Source organism: Narcine bancroftii, chromosome 7, assembly GCF_036971445.1.
Source record: "Narcine bancroftii isolate sNarBan1 chromosome 7, sNarBan1.hap1, whole genome shotgun sequence".
Lineage (NCBI taxonomy): Eukaryota > Metazoa > Chordata > Chondrichthyes > Torpediniformes > Narcinidae > Narcine > Narcine bancroftii.
In genome coordinates, this window is record NC_091475.1 from 34197344 (window position 1) to 34224215 (window position 26872).

Below are 26872 nucleotides of genomic sequence, written 5' to 3' on the forward strand. Positions count from 1 at the left end.
TCAATAATGAGTGCACCTAAATGACAATACTTTGAATAAACATGACATATTCGGTGCAAACTGTGCTCCTGTCAAACTTCATCCATTTGTCCTTGTCTAAATCTAACAGCTTCACCCTCTTAAGTCTTCTTCCTCAGATACTTATCTAGTTTATTCTTAAATTCTGCACCAAAGGATATTTTTAATCAGACCATCTTTGCCTTTTATTCTTACCGGAACGTGGTTAGTCTGAGCTCTTACTGACATTCTTTTAAAAGACTCCCACTCGACAGATGTTGTTTTACCTGCAAATATTTGCTCTTGCTTAACTTTTACCAGGTCCTCTCTTATGATATTGAAAACAACCTTCCCTCAATTTATGATGTAACTTAAGGGCAAACCTAATCCCTTTCCTCACCTTGAAATGCACAGAACTATGGTTACTGTTCTCAGTGTTTCCCCACCCCCACCCCCCAATACTTTCATCACATGACCAATTTAATTTCCATATGTCTCTAAATATCGTCTCAGAAAACTTTCTTGGACATGCATTACAAATTTTGCCCCATCTAAGCCCTTTAGACTAAAGCAATTCCAGTCAAAGGTTTCAACATTGGATTTACCATAAAAGCCAGAGGTTAGGGGTAGAAGGGCATTAGTTTGACCAGAGGTGTTCTGTAAGGATCAGGTCTGGGACACCTGAAGTGATTTGGCTGATCTGGCTAATTACTAAATTTGAAGATAATTTGTTGAATTCTGGATAGCGAGGATAGTTGTCAAAGGATTCAGCATGATATAGACCAGTTGGGAATATCAGAATAGAAATGACAGCTTGAAGTCCGAATGAGCAGGATTTTTACAGCCTAATCTTGAGGACTGAGGCAACAATCGGCAGACATGAGACTGCTTGATTATTGTTATATCTGGGCAGGTGGAAGATGTTACAATTTGAGAGATAAAATGTAAATACAAAGTATATAGTAAATTGCAGAACCCTTAAGAACATTGCTGGACTTTGGGCTGCAAGTCCATGGCTCTCTGAAAGTAGCAATACAAGTGGATAAGAGAGGAAAGAAGGTTTGCCTTCATTGGTTAGGGTGTTGGGTATAAATGGCATTTAGACAGAAAATAGGCCACATTCAAGGAGGTGTTGAATTTAAATTGGCACAATGGTCAGCATTGACATTGTGACTGAAGAGCCTGAAAGGCTCAAATCTTTTACATTTCCGAATAGTGTGAGCAAACCTCACTGCAGAGATGTTGGTTCCCTTCCAGTTTAGGTGCCATCCATTTTTGTACAAGATCACCCAGAAATGATCCACATACTTAAAGCCCTGACCCATGCACCAGCTCTTTAGCCACACAGTCATCTGCCCTGTCCTCCTATTTCAACTGGCACAGGGAATCTTTAGATTTACAACCCAGTTTTCAACCTACCTACATTACTCTGCAGAAATGTTTCCTCTTTCTACTTTTGTCGTTAGTATCAATGCTTACTAGGATATCTTGTACCCACTCTGAGACATACCTAAAGCTGGCACCAGGGAGGCCACAGACCATTCTGAAGTCTCGCTCTTGGCCAGACAAGTGTCTGGTTGTTCTCCTTATAAACAAATCCTCAACTACAACTAGTCACTTAATTATTTCCCTCCTTACTGTGTATCAGATTTGGCTGCTGCAGCTGCTTTTGTCTGAGAAGCCATTCTCCCAACACATCCAATGTGTTACACTTGCTTGTGTGGGGATTGACCAGTGGTCTCCTGTAATGTCTGCCTGCCCTTGGTGGTCAGATCATCTATTTTCATTCTATACCTGTGGCGTGATCAAACTCTAAATCTCATATTGGCTAACCAGTAAATTGGCTGTTCAATGAACTGATTAAAGAAGCCGTTTTTACCTTTCATGCTGGACCACTGTTAACCAGTTCTCTGCATCCTTTCACACTCACCACCAGGCTTTCCAGGGGATAGGGGTGCCTATCCTCACTAATTGGTACCAGGATACCCACTGTCTCTTTCACACTGGGCTAACAGGCACGCAGGCATCAGATCGCCCTGGGGGTAGGCAGTCCATCCCTGGGGCGATCTGTCACCTACATGCTGCTTCGTGAGTGTTCACACTGGCATGTTAACCAGTATATTGGCAATTAATTACTGGGATAAAGTGCCAGTGTCAATGGGGCTTGTGACATTTTCCACACCCTAGATACTCCAGAACAAGACCATCTGCAGTTTGAATCGCCATCAGTTCTTACCCATGTTGCCTGTGTATAGTACAGACTTATTTATGTCAGGCCTCTAAAGCTGGCCTGCCTCTCTACACAGATTTCAACATTTAGTTTCTCTGCAGTCCTGGGTCTGGTGTCCTCTCAATATCATCCTATCTCAAGTAAGGAAAGCATAATTGCACACAGTACACCAGGTGCAGCCTCATCAGTACCCTGTATAGTTGCAGCAGAACTCCCTGCTCTTAAATTTAATCCAATTTGCCTTAAAGACTCAGGACACTGCAGTTGCTGGAATCTGAAGCTAAACATAACCTGCCGCAGGAACATAGCAGGTCAATTGGCATCAGTGGGAGAAAAAGAGAAAATCCCATCTCCCTCTAAAGAGAACAGGCATAGGGTTGTTCTTTCACCCTCCACATTCAGCGCATCATCCTCTGACATTTATGCCAGCTGCAACTCAACCTCGCGACACATCTACCCCCTTTCTCCTTCCAGAGGGAACCCTCTTTCTGTGATTTCCTTGTCCACTCATTCCTCTCCACTCAACACTCCATAACTCTCTGTACTTTCCCTTGCAACCTGAGGAAATGTTTTGTATCTCCTCTCTCACCACCATTCTATATCTGAAACAACCTTTCCATGTGAGATTCACATGTATCCCCCCCAAACCTCATCTATTGCATTTGATGCCCCTGATGTAGCCTTTTCTACATGGGTGAGACAAAATGGGGACTATTTTGTAGAGTATCTATGCTCTGTCTGCAATAGCTATCCCGAGCTTCTGATTGATTGCCATTTTAATACCTTCTCATTTCCTCACCGACCTATCAGGCCTGGGTCTGCTTCAGTGTCGAAAGTGAGGCCCAGCACAAACTAGAGGAACAACACCTTGTATTCCACCTGAGCAGTCTATAGGCCTATGGTATGAATGTAGAATTTTAAAATTTCAGGTAATATCTCCTCCCTCTTCATCTGTACCCCTGCTGCTCTTCCCCATCCCCCTTTTTGTCCCTTTCCCACCTAGCCCCTCCAGCTATTTTCATTCCCCTCTGCTCTTTAGTTCCATTTCCCTTCACTCCAATCTGCAAACTAACTCTGATTCATGTACAAGCACTCCCAGATCTCTCTTCACAACAGCATTCTGCACTAAGGTTCTGAATAAATACAGTAAGTTATCTTCTCATCTTAAATCTTCTCCCATTAGTTGGACCTTGAGAATAAGGGCTATCCTCTGATTTTGTGACCAATGTCCTGAAGACGAGATTGTGTTTATTTGAATTGGTCAAGTGTGCCCAAATTTACTTAAATATGATGGCTCAAAGAATGTGTTGGAAGGAGGAAATCATCATATTGTAAAGCCAAGAACTCACTGTTAAGGATTAAGTAAAAGCATTGTTTTCTTTTCACCTCACGTTACATCAATATTTGTTATGTTTTTATGTAGTCAGTAGAGAGAAGAATGGAAGAAATCAAAACTTGACTGCTTCACAGGGAAAGAAGCTTATAAACTTTGAGCAGAATCCTCGTGGCAATGCCTAAAAAATGGTTGAAAATGGCTACCTTGGACATTATGTTGACCTTCCATGGTTGTTCCATATTCAAAACTATAGAGATTGCAGGGAAATGGAGTAAACAAGAGAAGTGTCAGTGTAACTTTATAGGACTCTGGTGAGACTACAACTGGAGAACTGCATATACTCAAATTAAAGAAAGAATGTTCTTGCACTGTGACAGGGCTAAGAAGGTTATGATTGTAACACGACTGAATGCACTCAGAGACAAGTAAGGAGTACACACACATTTTTAATAGCTTAAAATCAATGGCCGGTAGACATAATAGTCCTCAGGTGAATCTGAGGTTAGGCAGGAAAGCCACGGTTTATATTGGGGTAGGTGAGGGTGGAGCCAGGGAAGGAGCCAGCCATCTGAACAATACGTAGACAGTGAATTCCAGTTCACTGCATTGATGCACCATCAATAATCACAAAGACTGAAGTTGTGAAACTGACAGACTTTTATTAACTATAGACTGAACAGCCATCAACCTCATTGACTGATCAAAGCAGAGTGGAATGCGGACCATTCAAAGGGCTGCGGATAATATTGGTCTCATGTCCAGCCAGCAGCAACGAATCATAGCATAACAGTGATTTACAACATTCACTCCTTTTTAAGAAGAGTACTGTGGGGTGAAAAAAAAGTGAGACAAATGTACATGTATACATTTTCAAAATTGTCTGTCGGGGTCTCCTTTGCTGCAGCGACTGACGTGGTAATGGTTGGGGCGCTGCTGTAGTCTCCTGAGAAGCTTGTAGGGTTGGCCTGTCATCACCGGTTACAATTTGTTGGGGGGTGGAGTGGGGGAACAGATGAGGTGGTAAAGGAACATGGTGCTGGTTCATCATGGATGACAATAGTAGCTAGTGATAGAGAGTGGTTAGCTGCAGGCTCAGGGACCCCTAAGGTAGCAGTGGGGAGAAATGTCTTTTGGTTGTCGGTGACGATCAGAGGGTCACCCAGTTGTGCCAGATGCTGGATCAAGACTGTGTCCTCGCGCCCATCAGGGATGTCAATGTAGGCATACTGGGGGTTAGCGTGGAGGAGTTGGACCCTCTTGACCAGTGGATCAGTCTTGGATTGCCTGGTGTGCTTCTGAAGCAGGACTGGTCTTGGGGAGGTAAGCCAGGTGGGCAACGTAGTCCCTGATGCAGACTTCCTAGGGAAAGCAAATATCTGTTTGAGGTGTGTTGTTGGTATAAAAGTGACTGGATGGAGTGGAGTGCGTCTGAGAGGACTTCTTTCCATTGGGAGATGGGGAGGCCCTGTGACCTCAGTGCCAGGAGGATGTTTTTACAGAGTGTGGCATTCTCCCTTTCCACTTGACCATTTCCTCTAGGATTGTAGCTGGTGGTCCTGTTTGTGGCAATGCACCTGGCCAGCAGGTACTGTTGCAGCTAATCACTCAGAAATGAGGTCCCCTGGTGACCGTAGATGAAGCTGGGTTACCCAGAGTGTGAAGATATTGCTCAGGGCCTTGATAAATAGCAAAAGGGAAACTGGAGTATTCATCGATGATTGTAAGGAAATAGACATTCCAGAAGGGAGGGGCCTCTTGAAATCAATGTTAAGGCGCTCGAATGGACGAGTAACTCTGATCAGGTGCGCTTTGTCCATTCGGTAGAATTATAGTTTGCATTCAGCGCAGACCTGGGAGTTTTTAATCATTGTCTGGTTCTGAGCTTTGATAAAATGGAAAAACCTAGTTTCTCCAGGGTGACAGAGGTTATTATGCAGGGACTGCAGTCTGTCAATTTGGACACTGGCACGTCCCACGGGATAGAGCATCCGGGGGTTGTTTAAGTTTTTCAGGACAGTAGAGAATGTCAGTTGTAAGTGGACAGTTTGATTCTCCATCTGTTTTTGATTTTGCCCCTCTGCTTATTAGTAAACATGAATGTGACCACTTGTTGATCCATGAGGAGAGTGGATCGTTTTCTGGCGAGGTAGTGCCTCCAGTGGTGTTCTGCTTCAATGATGGCCTGGGCCTCCTTCTCGACAGAGGAGTGGCGAATTTCTGGGCCCTGGAGGCACCAGGTGGTGTGGTAAAGAACGGGGAAAAGAATAGGATGGTCATAGACTACAGCCAGGCCATCCTATCCATGAGAAAAAGGTGACAGGCCTGCCCGCTTGGTTGAGTGTGGCAGCCAGGGCAAAGTCAAACATATTGCTCTCCACCTGGAACGGTGTCGACTCGTTTATGGCATGCATGGTTGCCTTGGCGATGTCATCCTTGATACAGTCAAATGCAATTTGGGCCTCTGCCGGCAGAGGAAATGTGGTTTTGACCAATGGGCGAATTTTGTTTGCATAGTTGGGGTCCCATGGAGCGTAATATGAGAAGAACCCAAGGCATCTCTTCAGTGCTTTGAGGGTATGTGGGAGATGTAGCTCCAGCAACGGATGTATATGGTCAGGGCTAATGATGCAGTTTTTGACCACACAGCTGAGGATGGCTAGTTGTGGTGTCCGGAACATACTCTTGTCCTCGTTATAAGTAAGATTCAGGTATTTTGCTGCCCATAGGAATTTATGGAGATTTTCATCATGGCCACAGATGGTTACATTATCTAGGTATGGGAAGGTGGCCTGCAGGATATAGTGGTCCACCATGCAGTCCATCTCCCGCTGGAAGATGGAGACCCTGTTAGCGATGCCAAAATGGACTCGGAGGAAGTGGTAAAGGCAGCCATCTGGCCAGCAGAGGTCCAAACATCATTTGACCGATTCAAGGATGACATCGCCAAGGCAACTATGCATGCTATAGATGAGTCCACACTGTTCCAGTTGGATAGGCCGACTTCAGGTCATTCATGGAGAATACCCGATATTGTGTGATCTGGTTGACCTAGTCAGAAATGTGGGGAAAGGGGTACACGTTGAACTGTGTGTACTGGTTGATGGCCTGGCTGTAGTCTATGACCATCCTATTCTTTTTCCCATTCTTTACCACACCACCTGGGCCCTCCAAGGGCTATTGCTGGCCTCGATGATGCCCTCACCCAACGTGCTGAACCTCCTACTTAATAAACACCTTGTCAGCCGCACAGTACCATCTACTCTTGGTGGCCACCAGCTTGCAGTCATGGGGGTGAGGTTGGTGAACAGTGTGGGGGGGGGGGGGTCGACCTTGAGAGCAGAGTGGCCACAGGTTGGATGCAGAGGGCTGTCTGTGAATTGTTGCAGGCAGTGCAAATAGTGAGGGAGAGGAAATGAGGCCCATCAAATTTCAATGTAACTTTCTGAAGTTGGCATTGGAAGTCTAGTCCCAGTAGCAAGGGAGCACAGAGTTGTGGCATGATGAATAACCTGAAATGTTTATAAGCTGTGCCTCCAACGGTCAGGGTTACTACGCAGGACTCATGGATGGCTGCTGTGTGTGATTTTGATGTGACTGATTACTTGTGCTTGGCAGGCAGCACTTTAAGGCTTAGCAGTATCGGGATGAATAAAACTTTCTGTACTTCTGCTATCAAATAAACAGTTGGTAAAATGCCCGTTACCTGAACATCCATCATGGACCTAGTGAATTTATATGGTGCCTCTTGGTTCAGGGTAATAGAGGCCAATATAGACTCACTGTCTGAGTCTGATGGGTGCTCACGATCCCAAGATGGCCGCACTCAACCTCAAGATGGCCACTTTCACTGTTCCCTCATGGTGTCGTATGCCTAAGAAGATGGTGTTTGCACCAAGGTCCAAGATGGCAGCCCCCATGACTTGTACATGGCATTGCTGGTTCGTAGAGGAGATGGCGCCGATTGCACTGTCTGGAGTGGCAACTGTCCGCTCGCGGCACTGCTATGTTTTGAAGACAGTTTGGATTGCCAAACCTTGGAATAATGTCCCATTTTCCTGCACCTAGTGCAAACTGCCGCCTTGGCAGGGTAGCATTTACTCAGGTAACCCTGCCCTCAGAAGTAGCAATTGAGGAGATTACCCGCAATGGTGGCCAAGGTCAGGTCACTAGAGGAGTGGGATAGTGTGGGTGACCAGTCACTCATGGTGCAGGATGATCCTCTGTCCCACGATAGCAGTGCCTGCGGCGATCAAGAAGCGCCCGAGTAATCATCCGAGTTTTGGAGGGCCACCTCCAGTGTCTCTTGTCAGCTCAACCGCCCTCTGTAGATCAAGCACATTTTGTTCTAGGATTCTCTGTCTTTTGTACCCGGAGCAGATATTGGCCTCATAAGTGTTCCGGATGAGGACCTTAGCGTTCTGGGTGGTTGACAAGGGGTTACAGTCGGACGCTCTACATACACTTCAGAGGGTCCACAGGTACTCAGCGCTTGACTCAGTAGTCACTGCCTTCTGGCATAGACCTCATTTACTTTCTTGTGATACTGGTCCTTCAGAATTTCTATGGCCACCGGGTATAAACTGGCACTGCTGATCATCTGGAATACTTGGGTTCTGATTCACGAGAAGTGTAATCTGTTGGTTAGCATCTGTGGTGATAACATCCACGGCTGCAGCCAGGAAGTCTTCAAAACAGCATAGCCAGTGTTCAAATGTATTCGGGGCATCCGGTGATCAAGGGTTGATGTTGAGCTTCTCAGGTTTCCGGTCTGTTCCTTGCTTTTTTCTTGAAAAATTATAGTTAATAAAATTGATGCACCATCAATAATCACAAAAGATTGAAGTTGTGAAACCGGTAGGGTTTTATTAACTATAGTCTGGAATAGCCATCAACCTCATTGACTGATCAAGGCAGAGTGGAATGGGGAGCATGCAAAGGGCTATGGGTAGGATCGGTCTTGGGAGGCTTGTACAGCTGGTAGCAGCCAATCATAGTATAACAGTGGTTTACCACAGGTTACTCAGTTGAATCCTGTGATGAATGGCTTGAGATCTGAAAAAAGATTGAAAACTCATTGGGATTTAGCAGAATGATAGGTGATTGAAACATATAAGGCTCTGAGAGTATACTAAGGGTTGGATTTTGAGAGGATTCTTCTATTAGTGGGGATATCCAGAACTTGGAAGCATATTTTTTAGAATAAGGGATTGTCCATTTCAGATGAAAAATAATTTCTCTTAGAAGGCTGTGAATTCTGTGAATCTGGAGTGTTGTGGAGACTGAGTCATTAAATCTACTCAAGATGGAGACTGACAAGTCATTGAACTACAAGTGAATTAATGACCATGAAAGGTCCATGGGGCAATGATGTTGAGGCCAAGATTGGATCAATGAATGGTGGGGCAGTATTATGGACTAACTAACACTCCCAGTCCCAGAACTTTGATTAATAAGGAAAGGTTATGTGTGCATTGGCAATGCTTAATTTTCCTGTCACAGCTCATTATAATACATTCAGTTACATGCTTCAGAGAAAACAAGTTAGCATTCTCCCAACTAATACAGCAGCCACCTTTTCCTGGAGAAATCTCTTTCCATTGTTCTTTCTGAAACCCAGAGACACAGTTCTGGGCTGCATAAATTCACATTTTGTTTTAACCATCTATTGCTTCTGTAATTGCTTATGCATCTTCCTCAGCATCAAATGCTCCTGTTCTAGCCATTTGGCAACAAGGATGTTATCTTGTTTACAAAGGTAATACTGCATTCCCTACAAAAGTTTGTCCTTCACTGATTGAAAGATCTTCAAGGTGTCTTAACCCCTTGTAGTAACTTGGAGGGGGAGGTCATAAACACCCTGTGAATATTAATTGTCAGGGCTCTGACCCAGAGTCTGCATTGCTCTATCTAGCTGGATGAAGTATCGAGAACCCCATCACTTCAGTGAAAAAAATTGGGTAATGGATAATGTTCACCATCAATAGTTCTGTTCAGAGGAAATTTTTTTAATCCTATGTGATCACACAGTTTTAGGTAACTAACTTGTAGACCTCCGCAGTAGAGTTGCAAGACCAGTACCAAACACTTCCTGTATATTCATATTCTTTCCAAACTTTTTGATGGTCACCACTTACATGTGACCTGGCATTTTACACCAACGTCTCTTTGCACTCCTGTGACCTTGCCAAAATCCAGCATAATGATCTAACATGCTTTTCTTGCATTGTTATTAGCTTCTGAGTTTGCCTAATCCCTGAGTTTGCTTAATTGCCTGATCTTTTCCTAGTCCTATATTCTGGTCACAAATTTTGTATCTGGTGTTGTTAAGATACAAGATGGTGTGTGAGCTAAGGGCTCCTCTAATAACCTAATTTACTCATGGGCCTTTCTAGTCTGGCTGTGCAGACATCTACACATGACACAATGCTGAATGAGGTAGCTGCCTTAAAGGAGGAGTTACATTTATGCCTATACTAAATACTCAATAGTTGAGAAGGGGATACACACAGTGATTATTGCAGTCTCTCTTCCCTCTCTCATTTGTTTTGATGTATAAAATTGATTAGGTTATTTATTTTGCATTGAATTGTATTTTCTATTTTGCTACTTGATGATTAGTCAAGGAAAGACTGTCTTGGGGAATTGATGGTAAATGGGGAATTGGTGTAATAGGTGGATTTGATAGCTACAGATAGAAATAGCGTCAATCCATTGCCACTTTCATTCTCTGCCTTTCTCATCTGTCTTGCAGTCGCTTAGGGATAAACTTATGATAGCATGAGCTAACTATAACTGAGCATAGGATCTACTCTGCTCTGGAAAGACAGATAAGAGGGACGTGGCTCCTACCAAGAGTTCTCTGACAACAACTCAGTTAAAGTGGCAGCTACTAGTACTGTCACCAGTGCAGTATCTGCCGTTAGCATTGCTGTATATGCGAGCTACGGAAGAGATCAAGGGCTCCAGTAACATCCTGACTCATCCCTCTGACCAGGACCTGCTTCAGTGTTCTCACAGATCTTAGATAACAATGTGGAGTTGAACAGCACAGAAACAGGCCCTTTGGCTCACAATGTTTATGCCAACCATGCACAGTAAATTTTTGTGTAAGAAATTCCAAGATAGGTGGTTTGATATCATTGTGATGACTTGAGTTGCTTCAACACTTGTATATCTCATGCTCAGAACAAGTGAAGATGTAACTGAGAACAGTGGTGTTAAGAGGCACCAAAAGAGGGAGATAGAGAGAGGTAAAACTGCATGCAGCAAAACAGAAGGCTTAAAAGACCAATGGATAGGAAACAGATCAGTTTCCAATCTGAGAGAGTGACCAGTGTGGTTAACTTCTTTCTTCTTTATCTTTGGCTTAACTTCGCGGACGAAGATTTATGGAGGGGTAATGTCCACGTCAGCTGCAGGCTCATTTGTGGCTGACAAGTCCGATACGGGACAGGCAGACATGGTTGTAGCGGTTGCAAGGGAAAATTGATTGGTTGGGGTTGGGTGTTAGGATTTTCCTCCTTTGTCTTTTGTCAGTGAGGTGGGCCCTGCTGTCTTCTTCAAAGGAGGTTGCTGCCCGGCGAACTGTGAGGCGCCAAGGTGCACGGTTTGAGGCGTTATCAGCCCACTGGCGGTGGTCAATGTGGCAGGCACCAAGAAATTTCTTTAGGCAGTCCTTGTACCTCTTTGGTGCACCTCTGTCTCGGTGGCCAGTGGAGAGCTCGCCATAGAATACGATCTTAGGAAGGCGATGGTCCTCCATTCTGGAGACGTGACTTACCCAGCGCAGTTGTATCTTCAGCAGCGTGGATTCGATGCTGTCGGCCTCTGCCATCTCGAGTACTTCGATGTTGGTGATGAAATCGTTCCAATGAATGTTGAGGATGGAGCGGAGACAACGCTGGTGGAAGCGTTCTGGGAGCTGTAGGTGATGCCGGTAGAGGACCCATGATTCGGAGCCGAACAGGAGTGTGGGTATGACAGCGACTCTGTATACGCTAATCTTTGTGAGGTTTTTCAGTTGGTTGTTTTTCCAGACTCTTTTGTGTAGTCTTCCAAAGGCGCTATTTGCCTTGGCGAGTCTGTTGTCTATCTCGTTGTCGATCCTTGCATCTGATGAAATGGTGCAGCCGAGATAGGTAAACTGGTTGACCGTTTTGAGTTTTGTGTGCCTGATGGAGATGTGGGGGGTCTGATAGTCATGGTGGGGAGCTGGCTCATGGAGGACCTCAGTTTTCTTCAGGCTGACTTTCAGGCCAAACATTTTGGCAGTTTCCGCAAAACAGGACGTCAAGCACTGAAGAGCTGACTCTGAATGGGGAACTAAAGCAGCATTGTCTGCAAAGAGTAGTAGAAGCTGTAGACTTGAGCGAACATCCCAAGATCTAGCCATCCTGGGGAAATTTCAAGTTGCTCGACATTTGATGCCAGACAGGGAGATTAAATTTGAGCAAAGCTACATGTAATGGTCTGGATTGTGTATGCTAATTGGCTTGGGCTGGCCCACCCCCTGATGACACTCTTACCTGGACTCCTCCTCTGGGACCCTGGCCATAAAGGTCAGGCCACCTTTCCCTTCCCTGCACTTCCCTAGTTTGGATCCAGGCCAGTTCAAGTCTTCTGTGCAATAAAGCTTATCGTTCCCCTCAGTCTTTGTCGTAATTATTGGCCCAACACTACAAAAGTTAGTAGACAACCTCAAGAAAATCTAGTTTCTGCCTCAGGTTTGTGATCCAAGATCAAAGTATGTTCCTCTTTCACTTTTGAATTTTATTAAGATCTCCAAATGTATTCTGCATTCTACTTTGCATAACTACAGGGTGTTTATTAGCATTAAGCAGCTTCACCAGTGCTTCTTGACTATCTACCTTTCAGGCTGTCAACTCTTTCTCCAATTTAGACAATAAGCTGTTGAAGTTCCAAGCTGATACCACCTCTTCATTAACTCCATCCCACTATAGGACCCCTCCCCTCCCCTCTTGTGTTCATGACCTTTCATCAAATAAGGAAAAACTAGAAATGCAGCAAAAAAGGTCAATGGAAAATTATAAAGAAAGAGAATCTGAATGATATGACAGCTGGTCCAGAGAGGATGGTGAACCATAGAATATTATAGCACAGAAACAGGCCCCTTCGCCCCTTCTAGTCTGTGCCAAACCATTTTTTTGCCTAGTACCACTGACCTGCAGCCAGTCCATAGCCCTCCATACCTCACTTAGATGAACTTGTCCAAATTTTTCTTCAATGTTAACATTGAATGAGCTGGCAGCTCATTCCACACTCCCACCGCTCTGTGTGAAGAAGTTCCCCCTAAACTTTTCTACTTTCACTCTTGACCCAATGTCCTCTTGTTTGTATCTCACCTACCCTCAGTGGAAAATGCCTATCTACATTTACTTTGTGAAATCTCCCCTTATTCTTCTATGCTCCAGGTAATAAAGTCCTAACCTGTTTAACCTTTCCCTGTAACTCAGTTCCTGAACCCCTAGTAAATCCTAGTAAATCTTCTCTGCATTCTTTCTGTCTTATTGATATCTTTTCTGTAGTTAGGAATTATAGAAGGAAGGCCTCAAATTTTAAAGACTACTTCTCCTCAAGATCTAAAAACTACTTCTGCTGGAATTGAATCCCATATTAGAAAACATTGCAAAACAAATGGAAAATATGGCTTTTCAAATGAATTGATGTTTTGCAGGTGTCACTGATCAATTTGATGACATGAAAGGGAAAATGAATAATATGTGAAGAAATTTCAACTGAAAAAATGGATATTTCTGCAGTAAAAACGGATGTTAATAAATGTTTGAAAGCAGTTGACATTGTACAGGATACATTTAAGAAGATTGAAGAAGCTTTTATTGACTGTAAAGATCAGGTGGATCAGTACAGAGAAATTGTGGACCATATTGAAGATTCTTTTACTGGTTGGGAAATTCAGAAAAGGGATTTGCTGAAGAAGATTGATTCGTTGGAGAATCAGATAATCTTAAGATAGTAAGTCTTCCAGAGGACATTGAAGGATTGGAGCCAGTAAAAAATTTTTGGAAATGGATTCCAGATATGTTGGGGGTTGAGTTTTTTCCTGATGGATTGGAATTAGATAGAGCACATCGAGCAATAAGGAAAAAACCTTTTCCAGGACAATTTCCGTGGGCAGTTCTTATTCGATGTTTGCAATATCAGGATTGAGAGATGATTTTGTGTCTTGAAGTGCAAAAAACTCGTCAAAATCAGGGTCCTTTGATGGTTCAGGTTAACAGAGTTTTCTTTTAAGCTGATTTGGGCCTATCTAATGTCTTGTACGACTTTACCATAACATCCCATAACCTGTACAATACTTTTATTTATGAAGGCCAATATGCTAAAAGCTCTCCTTACAACCCTATCCACCTGTGATGCCATCCATTTTGTATCTATATTCCCAGATCCATCTGATCTACTGCTCTCCTCAGTGCCCTACCATTTATCATGTATGTCCTTTCCTGGTTTGTCCTTCTAAAATGCAACACCTCACACTTGTCTGCATTAAATTCCATCTGCCATTTTTCAGCCCATTTTCCATCTGGTCCAGAACCCTCTGCTAGTTTTGAAAACCTTTGTTATCCACAATTCCTCCAATTTTGGTATCATCTGCAAATTTGCTGATCCAAATTACCATATTATCATCCTGATCATTGATATAGACAACAAACAACACCGATCCCTGAGGCACACCACGAGACACAGGCCTCCAGTCTGAGAAACAATCATCTACCACTACTCTCTGGCTTCTCCCATCCAGCCATCATTGAATCCAGTTCACTACTTTACCATGAATACTTAGCTTTTGAACCTTTCTGACTAACCTCCCATTGAAACCTTGTCAAAAGCCTTACTAAAGTCCATGAAGACAACATCCAAGTAGTCACGTGATGGAGTAGTGGCCGGTAGGGGAAATCCAGCCCTCTCCAGAAAAGTAAAAAAAAGATAGAGGAAAAACAAAGGCACAAACATAGAAATCACAACAAAGTGAAAGTGTGGAGAAAATGGCAGCGAAGAAAGAAAAACCAAAGACAACAGGAAGAAAAGAAGAAGGAAAGACGTCGGAGGAGGAAGGGGAAGGCCTTACCGGTACAAGGAGGCCCGCCGTGGAGAGAGAAGCCCGCTCCCTGAGGTCAGTGGAAGCCCTGAACTCGGGACTACAAAAATGGCTCACGGAGCCAAACAAAAGTGCACAATCCTCGCGCATGCGCGATGCGCAAGACAAATATAACACTGACGGGAGGGGGGACCAGCTGAGGAGTAAATCTCCACAGATGAAACAGACAACTACAACACAACAGCAAGACTCTCAACAGGAAAACATAGAAAATAATGAGAACAAGAAGGAAGAGAATAAAAATAAGAAATCAAAGAAACAACAGATGACCAACCCAGAGGAAGAAGAGCAACACCAAGACACTTATAATAAAAATAAGAAGACCAAAAATACCCCACAAAATAAAACAAACAACCCAACACGAAAACCAGAAGAGACAGAGGTAAAGGATGCAGATCCTGGAGTGGACTCAGAAGAAGAGGAGGAAGAACACAGAGAAATGGAAGATGAAGGGAAGGGCAAGTACATGGATATATATTTTTTAAAGAATATATGGAAACAGTAAAAGAATGGCAGTCACAAGAATTCAGTGAAATAAAAAGAAGAATAAAAAGTACGGAAGAAAAAGTGAATAGATTAGAGATGATCATGACAGATATCAGAAAAAGAGTAGACAAGGTGGAAGAACAAGAAACAGCCAAAGAAATGGAAGTAGATGACTTAAAAAAGAAATTAGAAGAATCTGATAAAAAAAGTTAAAAAAACACAGGAGCTGTTAGCTCAGAAGATAGACATAATGGAAAATTATAATAGAAGAAACAATATAAAGATAGTGGGCCTTAAGGAAGATGAAGAAGGCAAAAATATGAAAGAATTTATAAAAGAATGGATCCCCAGGGTCCTAGGAAGACCAGAATTAAAGGAAGAAATGGAAATAGAAAGGGCACACAGAACATTAGCCCCTAAGCCACAACCACAACAAAAACCAAGATCCATTCTAGTAAAATTCCTAAGATATACAACAAGAGAAAATATATTGGAGAAGGCAATGAAAAAAAAAAGAAGACAAAAAACCACTGGAATACAAGGGTCAAAAAAATTTTTTCTATCCACATATAAGTTTTGAACTCCTGAAGAAGAGGAAGGAGTTCAATGCAGCAAAAATGACCCTATGGAAAAAAGGTTATAAATTTATGTTAAAATACCCAGCGGTACTTAAAATAGTTATTCCGGGGCAGCAAAGCAAACTATTCTCGGATCCAGAAGAAGGACGAAAATTTGCAGAACAACTACAAAACAGACAGAGAGATGAAGAGATGTAACAAGAACAAAAATGACAACAAACTCTGTGTGTGTGTGTGTGTGTGTGTGTGTGTGTGTGTATATATATATATGTATATGTATGTATGTATGTATGTTATATATATATATATATTTTCAATCTTTTCAATCTTCTTCAATCTTTTCAATCTTCTTCATCATGATGCTGAACCAAGCCATGAAAGACCCCAACAATGAAGACGCTGTTTACATCCGGTACCGCACGGATGGCAGTCTCTTCAATCTGAGACGCCTGCAAGCTCACACCAAGACACAAGAGAAACTTGTCCGTGAACTACTCTTTGCAGATGATGCCGCTTTAGTTGCCCATTCAGAGCCAGCTCTTCAGCGCTTGACGTCCTGCTTTGCGGAAACTGCCAAAATGTTTGGCCTGGAAGTCAGCCTGAAGAAAACTGAGGTCCTCCATCAGCCAGCTCCCCACCATGACTACCAGCCCCCCCACATCTCCATCGGGCACACAAAACTCAAAACGGTCAACCAGTTTACCTATCTCGGCTGCACCATTTCATCAGATGCAAGAATCGACAATGAGATAGACAACAGACTCGCCAAGGCAAATAGCGCCTTTGGAAGACTACACAAAAGAGTCTGGAAAAACAACCAACTGAAAAACCTCACAAAGATAAGCGTATACAGAGCCGTTGTCATACCCACACTCCTGTTCGGCTCCGAATCATGGGTCATCTACCGGCACCACCTACGGCTCCTAGAACGCTTCCACCAGCGTTGTCTCCGCTCCATCCTCAACATCCATTGGAGCGCTTACACCCCTAACGTCGAAGTACTCGAGATGGCAGAGGTCGACAGCATCGAGTCCACGCTGCTGAAGATCCAGCTGCGCTGGATGGGTCACGTCTCCAGAATGGAGGACCATCGCCTTCCCAAGATCCTGTTATATGGCGAGCTCTCCACTGGCCACCGTGACAGAGGTGCACCAAAGAAAAGGTACAAGGACTGCCTAAAGAAATCTCTTGGTGCCTGCCACATTGACCACCGCCAGTGGGCTGATAACGCCTCAAACCGTGCATCTTGGCGCCTCACAGTTTGGCGGGCAGCAACCTCCTTTGAAGAAGACCGCAGAGCCCAACTCACTGATAAAAGGCAAAGGAGGAAAAACCCAACACCCAACCCCAACCAACCAATTTTCCCTTGCAACCGCTGCAATCGTGTCTGCCTGTCCCGCATCGGACTTGTCAGCCACAAACGAGCCTGCAGCTGACGTGGACTTTTTACCCCCTCCATAAATCTTCGTCCGCGAAGCCAAGCCAAAGAATATATATATATATATATATATATATATATAATAGAGTATAGGTAAGAACTAAGAAGGGAAAGAAAGGAAGTATTAAGAGAGTGACCTTTGTTATATATGAAGATTAAAATCTTTTCTGGGGGGGGCTGGGTGGGGAAGAATAACAGTCACTGCGAAATCAGTTGACGCTTGCGAGCGGATTCGCAAATCTAAATGGAGAGGGGAGATGTGGTTGCCCGACAAGGGACAAAGGGCAACTCAGAACGGGGAGGGACTATTGGGGTTAAAGGAATTTTAGATATGAGAATAGTGGAAATATTTTATGTTTTAGAAATGTTGTCTTATAATGTGTTCAAAAAAAGAAAGCAGAAATGGATAAGAAGGGAAGGTGGTGATGAGGAAACGGAAAGGAAAGATAAACAAAGTATGAAATGACTATGTTGAACTATATGACTTTAAATATTAATGGAATACATAACCAAATCAAAAGGAAGAAACTGTTAAATTTACTGAAAAAAGAAAAAAATGATATAGCATTCATACAAGAAACACATCTAACTGAAGTGGAACACAAGAAATTAAAGATAGATTGGATAGGACATGTAACAGCAGCATCATATAATTCAAAAGCCAGAGGAGTAGCTATATTAATCAATAAAAATGTGCCAATCAAAATAGAAGAGGAAATAATAGATCCAGCAGGGAGATATATAATGATAAAATGTCAGATATATTCAGAATCTTGGAATTTACTCAATGTATATTCACCTAATGAAGAAGATCAAAAATTTATGCAAGATATCTTTTTGAAGATAGCAGATATGCAAGGGAACATACTAATAGGAGGGGATTTTAACCTTAATTTGGACTCAAACATGGATATAACTGGAAAAAAAATCTAACAGAAAGAACAAAGTAACCAAATTTATAATTAAATCGATGCAAGAAATGCAACTTTTGGATATATGGAGGAAACAACACCCAAAGGAAAAGAAATATTCATATTATTCGGGTAGACATAAAACATACTCAAGGATAGACCTATTCCTGTTATCAGCCCACATTCAAGGGAGAGTTAGGAAAATGGAATATAAAGCTAGACTATTATCGGACCACTCACCCCTGTTATTGGCAATAGAGCTAGAGGACATCCCACCAAGAATGTATAGATGGAGATTAAACTCCATGCTACTTAAAAGACAGGATTTTAGAGAATTAATTGAACGAAAAATTAAAATGTACTTTGAAATAAATACGGAATCAGTGAAAGATAAGTTTATACTATGGGATGCAATGAAAGCGGTCATCAGAGGGCAAGTTATAAGTTATGTAACTAAGATGAAGAAGGACTACAATCGTGAAACAGAACAGTTGGAAGGGGAAATAACAAATATAGAAAAAGAATTAGCAATAAAGGAAGATACAACTAAAAGAAGAGAATTGGCAGACAAAAAAATAAAATATGAAACACTACAAACATATAAGGTGGAGAAGAACATAATGAAGACAAAACAGAAATATTATGAGCTAGGAGAAAAAACGCACAAAATTCTAGCATGGCACCTTAAGACAGAACAAACTAAAAGAATGGTATTGGCATTAAGGAAAAAGGACAAACAAATTACATATAATCCAACGGAGATCCATGAAAACTTCAGGGAATTCTACGAGCAACTATATCAAACTGAAAACGAAGGGAAGGAAGACAAAATAGATGAATTTCTAACTAAAATTGAACTACCGAAATTACAGAGGAGCAAAATAAATTAATAAAACCATTTGAAATAGAAGAATTACGGGAGATATTAAAAAAACTACCGAACAATAAAACACCAGGAGACGATGGATTCCCAATAGAATTCTATAAAACATTTAAAGACTTATTAATTCCTCCCCTTCTGGAAGTAATCAACCAGATTGATAAAACACAAAGCATACCAGATTCATGCAAAACAGCAATATTTACAGTAATAGCAAAGACAGGGAAAGATCGACTTGCACCAGCGTCATATAGACCAGTATCTCTACTTAATGCAGATTATAAGATAATAGCTAAACTATTAGCAAACAGATTGGCCGACTATGTACCAAAAATAGTAAATCTAGACCAAACTGGATTTATTAAAAAAAGACGAACAACGGACAATATCTGTAAATTTATTAACTTAATTCATGCAGTAGAAGGAAATAAAACTCCAACAGTAGCGGTTGCTTTAGACGCAGAGAAGGCCTTTGACAGAGTAGAATGGAATTATTTATTCAAAGTACTACAAAAATTCAGCCTACCAGAGCAATATATTAATTGGATTAAAGTATTATATAAGGGGCCATTGGCGAAAGTGATAGTAAATGGATATATATCAAAACAATTTAACTTAAGCAGATCAACAAGGCAGGGATGTCCACAATCTCCCTCACTGTTCGCGTTAGCTATAGAACCACTAGCAAAACTGATAAGAACAGAAAATAAAATAAGAGGGATAAAAATAAAAGAGAAGGAATATAAAATCAGTCTATTTGTAGATGACGTTATAATATACTTAACAGAACCAGAAATATCAATAAAAGAATTACATAGGAAATTGAAGGAATATGGAGAAGTATCGGGGTACAAGATCAACGCAAATAAAAGTGAAGCAATGCCAATGAATAATGTGGATTTCACAAAGTTTAAGAAAGAATCGCCATTTAAATGGCAAACACAAACAATGCGATACCTAGGTATACAACTAAATAAAAACCTCGGCATTCTATATGAACTCAATTACCATCCATTAATGAAAAAATTACAAGATGACTTAGAGCATTGGAAAGACTTACCACTAACACTGATAGGAAGGATAAACTGTTTGTTACAAATGTTTTAATTATCATTGTGTCTGTAAATGAACATTTTCCCAAGGATACAATACCTATTTCAGTCATTACCAATACACCTAACAGAGAAATTCTTCAAGGAGTTAAAGAAAATAATAAGGAAATTCTTATGGAAAGGGGGGAAACCGAGGATAGCACTAGATAAATTAACAGAATGGTACAAACAAGGAGGCTTACAACTACCAAACTTTAAGAATTATTATAGAGCCGCACAATTAAGATACCTATCAGATTTTTATCAAACAAGGGAAAAACCAGATTGGACCAGATTAGAACTAGATAAAATAGGGGAGAAGATACCTGAACATATACTATATAAATGGGATGAAAAATTGGTGCAACGTAGGAATTCACTGGTATTGCATTATCTGCTCAACATTTGGAAGAAGATTCACGTAGAAAGGAATAAAACAAATTACCAACTACCAAAACTAATATTGACACAAAATCAGATAATCCCTTTTACAATAGATAACCTTTCCTTTAGAGAATGGGGAGAAAAGGGATCAAAAGAATAGAAAATTGTTTTTTGGGAAATAAATTATTATCCTTTGAACAAATGAAGGATAAATATAATATAACTCATGATACAATGTTTGCATACTACCAACAGAAAACCTACTTGAAGGACAAATTGGGGAACAGTCTGATGTTACCAGAAGGAAGCAATTTTGAATATGTGATTACAGACACAATGATAATTAAAACATTTGTAACAAACATGTATATCAAACTGCAAGAAAAGGAGAACGAGGAAACAAACGGTAAATCTAAACAAAAATGGGAACAAGATCTAAACATAAAGATAAAGAATGAAACATGGGAGAAGCTATGCTCCGGAACTATGAGAAATACAATAAACACGAGGTTACGCATGATACAATATAACTGGATACACAAGCTGTACATCACACCTCAAAAGTTAAATAAATGGGACTCAACAGTATCAGACAGATGTTTTCGCTGTAAAAAGGAAACGGGAACAACAAATCATGCAATTTGGACATGTGAGAAAGTGAAACAATTTTGGGAAGATCTAAACCAGATATTAATTAAAATCACAAAAAGCAATATACCAAAAAACTCAGAGATCTTTCTCCTAAGTAATATAAGAAACAAAGAATTTGGACTCGATTTGGATGGAGCACAAAAAGATTTGTTATGATAGCCCTAGCTGTAGCAAAAAAATATATTATGTCAACCTGGAAATTAGAAGACTACTTGAGAATACAACAATGGTACATAGAAATGAATAAATGTATTCCATTAGAAAAAATAACATATAATTTAAGAAATAACATTACAATATTCGAACAAATATGGGAGCCATACATGAAACACAATAGAGAAATCCCACCATGGACTTCCACCACCTAAAATGACAGAAGGAGAAGATAACGAAAAGGACTGACTCAGTAAAATTTATTGTTTATTTTTATTAAGTGACAACATTGTTTAACAGGTTTAATGTATCTTATAGATTGAACTTCAAATAAATGGGGAAGGGGTGAGGGAGGGAGGGAAGGGAGGGGGGAAAAAGGGGGAGAAAACGACACTGTATATATTTAAGAAGAAAAATGTCTGTATGTATCTTGGTCAATATGGTTTATAGTGTGAAAAATAAAAACATATTTAAAAAAGACAACATCCACAGCCTTTCCTCCATCAACTTTCCTGGAAACTTCCTCTAAAAATGCTATAAGATTGGTTGAACACAACCTACCATGCACAAAGCCATGTTGACTATCCCTAATCAGTTTCTGGCTATCCAAATAATCGTACATCCGATCTCTTAGAACACCTTCCAATAATTCATGTGCTACTGATGACAGGCTCACTGACCTATAATTTTCAGGGTTACTTTTGGTGCTTTTTAAAAAAAACTTTTTATAAATATACATACCAAAATCTTCAATGTCATAATATATTAAACTTTTTCATACAAAAAACATAGACCCCCCCCCCTTTCCTACAAAATATAAATCTACACCCCGTCAGAGCTCACATTTATACTATCCATAAAAAATCTATGCGGGGAAGTCACATCTGTTTATATTGTAATAGCATCTGTAATTATTATTATTAGGCTCCAATATGGTCCAAATATGGCTGCCATATCCTTACAAATGTGTCATACTTGTTTTTTAGATTGTATGTAATTTTCTCCATAGGCATAATACTATTTATCTCTGCAGTCCATAGTGTGATGAGTAAGGTAGAGTTGGGGTTCCAAGAAGTTGCAATACACTTCTTAGCCTCTGCTAAAGCTATTGTGACAAAAGAAATTTGGAATTTAGTTCACTTATTATTTATTTCAATAAAATTACCTAAAAAACAAAGCTCCAGGTCGCTTGCAAAGGCCACCTCTGTTATCCTTGTTAACATTTCTGCAATATTCTGCCAAAAGGCCTCACCTTCACACACGAGCACATAGCATGTAAAAAAAAGTCCCTGTTTCAATCCTACATGTAAAACACGTTTACAATATTTCAGATTTTGACCTATGTAGCTTCTGTGGCGAGAGATATAATTGGTGTTGAAAGTTATACTGAACCAATCCATATCTTGCATTTATAATTGATGTCATAATATCCAAACACCAGTCAGACCAACATCTTTCTGATATTACAACACCTAAGTCCAACTCTCACCTCTCTCTCTTGACCTCAGTAAACCTGGTTTTGCACTTCCACTCTGGAGAGCTTAGTACATTTTTTGTTTTAAATTTGGGTGTATTCCCCAGCCAGATCATTTGCTCCATTTCATTAATTTCAGGTGGAACCAACGTTGGCCCCCATCTTTCTCTCAAGAATGATCTTAACTGGAGAAAACAGAAGAAAGTTTCATTAGCTACTCTCTATTTCTGTTTTAGTTGATCAATAGACATAAGAATCCCCTCTGCATAGCTGTCTTCAATGTGTCTTATTCCTTTGTCATACCAGGAGTTTAATATCTGTTACCTATATTCATAGGCCACAACACATTCTCATATAATGGTGCTCTCAATTATATGCCTGCTTTTTTCCCAATATACTCATTGATTTCTTGCCATACTTTAATTATATATATATATTAATACATGATTATCCATCTCTTTTATTGACTTAACGCTCCACTTATAGATAAAATCTTTAACTGCTCCCTCTTTCATTGAGTATAATCCCATTTGAATCTAAGGGTAGGGGGGTGTCTGCCTTCCTCAAAGAAAGATGAAAGCAATCTGGCTTGTGCTGACAAATAATACTTTCTAAAATCCGGTAGCCTAAGTCCTTCTAACTTATAATTCCATGTTAATTTTTACAGCTAAATTCTCGGCAACTTATTATTTCATAGGAATTGCCTAATGCATTTATTTAATAATTTAAAGAACTTTTTCAACAAAGAAAGAGGCAGAAATTGAAAAAGATATTGTAATCTTGGCATCACTTTCATTTTGACACAGTTAACCCTTCCAATAAAAGTAATTGACAAATCTTTCCATTTCTTCAAATCCTTCTCTATATTTTAATTTGTATACATTTTGTAGGTTATTATCAATCATGATTCCTAAGTATTTAATTCCATCTACTTTCCATTAAATTGACTTCCTTTTTAATATTTTTCATAATCAAAAGTTGTCAAAGGCATTATCTCATTTTTATCCATATTAAATGTTATAACCTGAAACTCTTCCACAGTTTTCTAGTGTACTTTGCAATTTCTCCAAAGACTCAGTTGGATCAGATAAATGTAATAGCACATCATCAGCAAATAGACTGATTTTATGTTTTTCCTGTCCAACTTTGAAGCCTTTAATATCCAGATTTCTCCTTAGATTCTCCACCAACGGTTCAATTGGAAGAATGAAAAGCTCTGGGGACAGGGGACACCCCTGTCTACTCTATCCACTCAGAGGGAAAACCGCTGACATTTAACTATTAGTTATAATTTTTGCTTGTTGTTTATGATAAAGATTTTTTTATCCAGTTTATAAATATTCTACCTATTCCAAATTTCTTCAACATTTTAAATAAGCAAGGCCATTCTAAGTGGTCAACTGCCTTTTCTGTGTCGAGGGAGACTGTTATTCTGGAATTCAATTTTGATTCAGCCGTATGTATTACATTGAATAGCCTACCAGACTATTTGAGGACTGTCTTCCTTTAACAAATCCTACCTGATCTTCATGTATAAATTTAGATAATATTGCCCCAGCCTTCACCAATATCTTATAATCAGCATTAGATATATGATGAGGTTTTTAAATGGGTCCCTGTATTTTTTCTATACTGCCCGGTCTAGCAGTTACATTATAAAAGGCATCAAAAGATCATTAAATTGTCCAGAGAATTCAGGCTAGAACCCATCCTCTCCCGGAGACATTAGCTTGGAGTGTTCAGAGCCTTCTCAATATCTTCTCTTGTGAAAGGAGCGACTAACTCCATCTGATCTCTCACCTCTAATTTTGGAAGCTCAACATTTGCTAGAAACTTGTCCATCTCATTATCATCTCTAATATTTGTGATTTATATAATTTTGTATAGTATTGCCTAAAAATATCATTAATCTCTTTTTTGGTTGTACATTAAAATATCAGGTTCTGTTTTAATTGCAATTATCATTTTTGATTACTCCTCTGACTTCACTTGCCAGGACAAGACCTGATGTGCTCGTTCCCCTAATTCATAATAGTTTTGCATGGTTTAAAAAATTTTTTTTCTGTTTTAGACATTTGTAATATGTTATATCTCAGTTTTTTATTCTCTAATAGTCTTTATTTTTCTTGTAAACCCGTCCTCTGATATACTTTCTCCTGTTCTGTTATTTCTTTCTCCAAACCATCCAGTTCTACATTATGTTCTCTTTTAAGAATTTTGTATAAGAAATAATTTGCCCCTCTCAGATAAGCTTTAAGTGTATCCCATATCAAAAATCTGTTGTCAGTGGAGGAGAGATTTGCCTCACAAAATAATTCATCTGTCTCCTAATAGACTCACAGAAGTCTGTCCTTTTCAACAATGTGGCATTAAGATGGCATTTGTATACATTTTCTTGTTTGTCCATTATTGCAATAGTTAAGGTTAATGATGAGTGGCCTGACAGTAGCCTTGACAAGTATTCCATTTTTACCACTCTGCTTTTTAAATGTGCAGACATTAAAAATAAATCATTCCTTCTATGTGAGTCATCGAACCTTGAGTAAAATGAGTAGTCTCTCCTTGTGGGTTTAAACTGCCTCCAAATATCAATCAGATTTAACTCTTTCATAAATGATAGCTTCGCTTTTGTGGCCTTTGCCCTCATTACTGTTCTCATTGATTTATCCAATATCGGATTTAGACAGAAATTAAAATTCAACTCCCTCCCCAACCAGTATTATTTTGTCTATCTTCCGCTACTTTTAAAAAGATATCTTTCATAAAGGCTTCATCATAATTTTGAGCATAAATATTCATAAATGTCCAGAATTCTGCATAAATTTTACAATGTACCATTTACAAACCGTCTGGCTTTGTCAATTGATATTGTTACGAGCCCATCGGACCCCCCCAGCAGCAATAGATTTTCACCAAGACAAATGGTTACTTAATCAAAAGTTGCTTTTAATTATCTTTAAGCATGAGAATTGAAACAAACTTTAACTTTTTACTATTGACTTACTTCACCTAACTTAACCTCCTTCTAATTCTAAGCGCATGTGAATGTACCTTTTTGCTCTCTACATCTAAAACATAAACCTGTTGTACTAAATCCATATCTCCTCAATTTCTTTTTCACTGTCTCATTTAACCTGTTAACATTCAGACATTAATTTTAACATTCTATCCATACCAATTTTTAAACAAATATTGTTCAACAGTAAAACCTTTTTGATTAATCAAATAATAGTGATCTTTCCCTTTTAAAAAAAAACATATATAATGCCCCGGCTCTGACAGTGACTTAAACAAAAAGTCCCAGAAGCCCATGTAAAAAGCCTGCAGAATCTTCCATGAAAGAGAACCCCTCCCTTTAGTGCCATCTTGCAAAACTGCCTTCTCCCAGTGGTATTATCCTCTTAAACCGGAGTCTCCACCTTGATACTATTTTTTTTAAACAATTTCTTGGTCTTTCTTGAGGTCTCTGTGCAAATTTCCATAACATTTAACAATAAATACAAGATGGTTCAAAAAATACACTTTTTACTTCATCCCATTGTAAACATTCTTCTTAATCTTCTTTTTAATATCTGTAATCTTTTCATAATCTTCTTAAAAATTCTTCCACTTCTTCCTTAGTCTTGATAAAACGTCCTTGAGGAAGGCTAGTGTAGAAATTGCATTACTTCTGTAATTGTATATCTGATCTCTTTGAACAGCTTCCAATAATTTGCCTACTACTGACGTCAGGCTCACTGATCTATAATTTCCATGGTTACTTTTGGAGCCTTTTTTAAACAACGAAACAATGTGAGCTACCCTCCAATCATCCAGCACCACACCTGTGGCTAAGGACATTTTAAATAATTCTGTCAGATTTCTACACTAGCCTCCCTCAAGGACCGAGGGAATATCTTGTCAGGCCCTGGGGATTTACCCACCCTTATACAGATTAAAGAGGAGGAAGTGTTTGATGTCTTAAAGCAAATATCAAACACTTCCTCCTCTTTAATCTGTATATGTTCCTTGACCTCACTGCTTGTTTTCCTTACTTCCCATGGCTCTGTGTGTATACTGATGAAAAAAAAATTTAAAATCTCCCCCATCTCTTTTGGCTCCTTATAATGTTGACCACTCTGATCTT

The 26872-nt window shown here is 40.1% G+C and overlaps 1 protein-coding gene and 1 long non-coding RNA gene across 8 annotated transcripts in view; one reads left to right on the forward strand and one right to left on the reverse strand.

The window, feature by feature from the left end:
- Positions 1-26872, forward strand: part of grtp1a (growth hormone regulated TBC protein 1a) — a 393930-nt gene that overhangs the window by 21870 nt on the left and 345188 nt on the right. The gene's annotated exons all lie outside the window — the stretch shown is intronic.
- LOC138739830 (uncharacterized) overlaps positions 8443-26872 on the reverse strand; it is a 30389-nt gene continuing 11959 nt past the window's right edge. Inside the window, exon 3 of the long non-coding RNA XR_011342464.1 lies at positions 8443-8615. This is a non-coding gene — a long non-coding RNA (uncharacterized lncRNA). The remainder of the gene's footprint in view (positions 8616-26872) is intronic.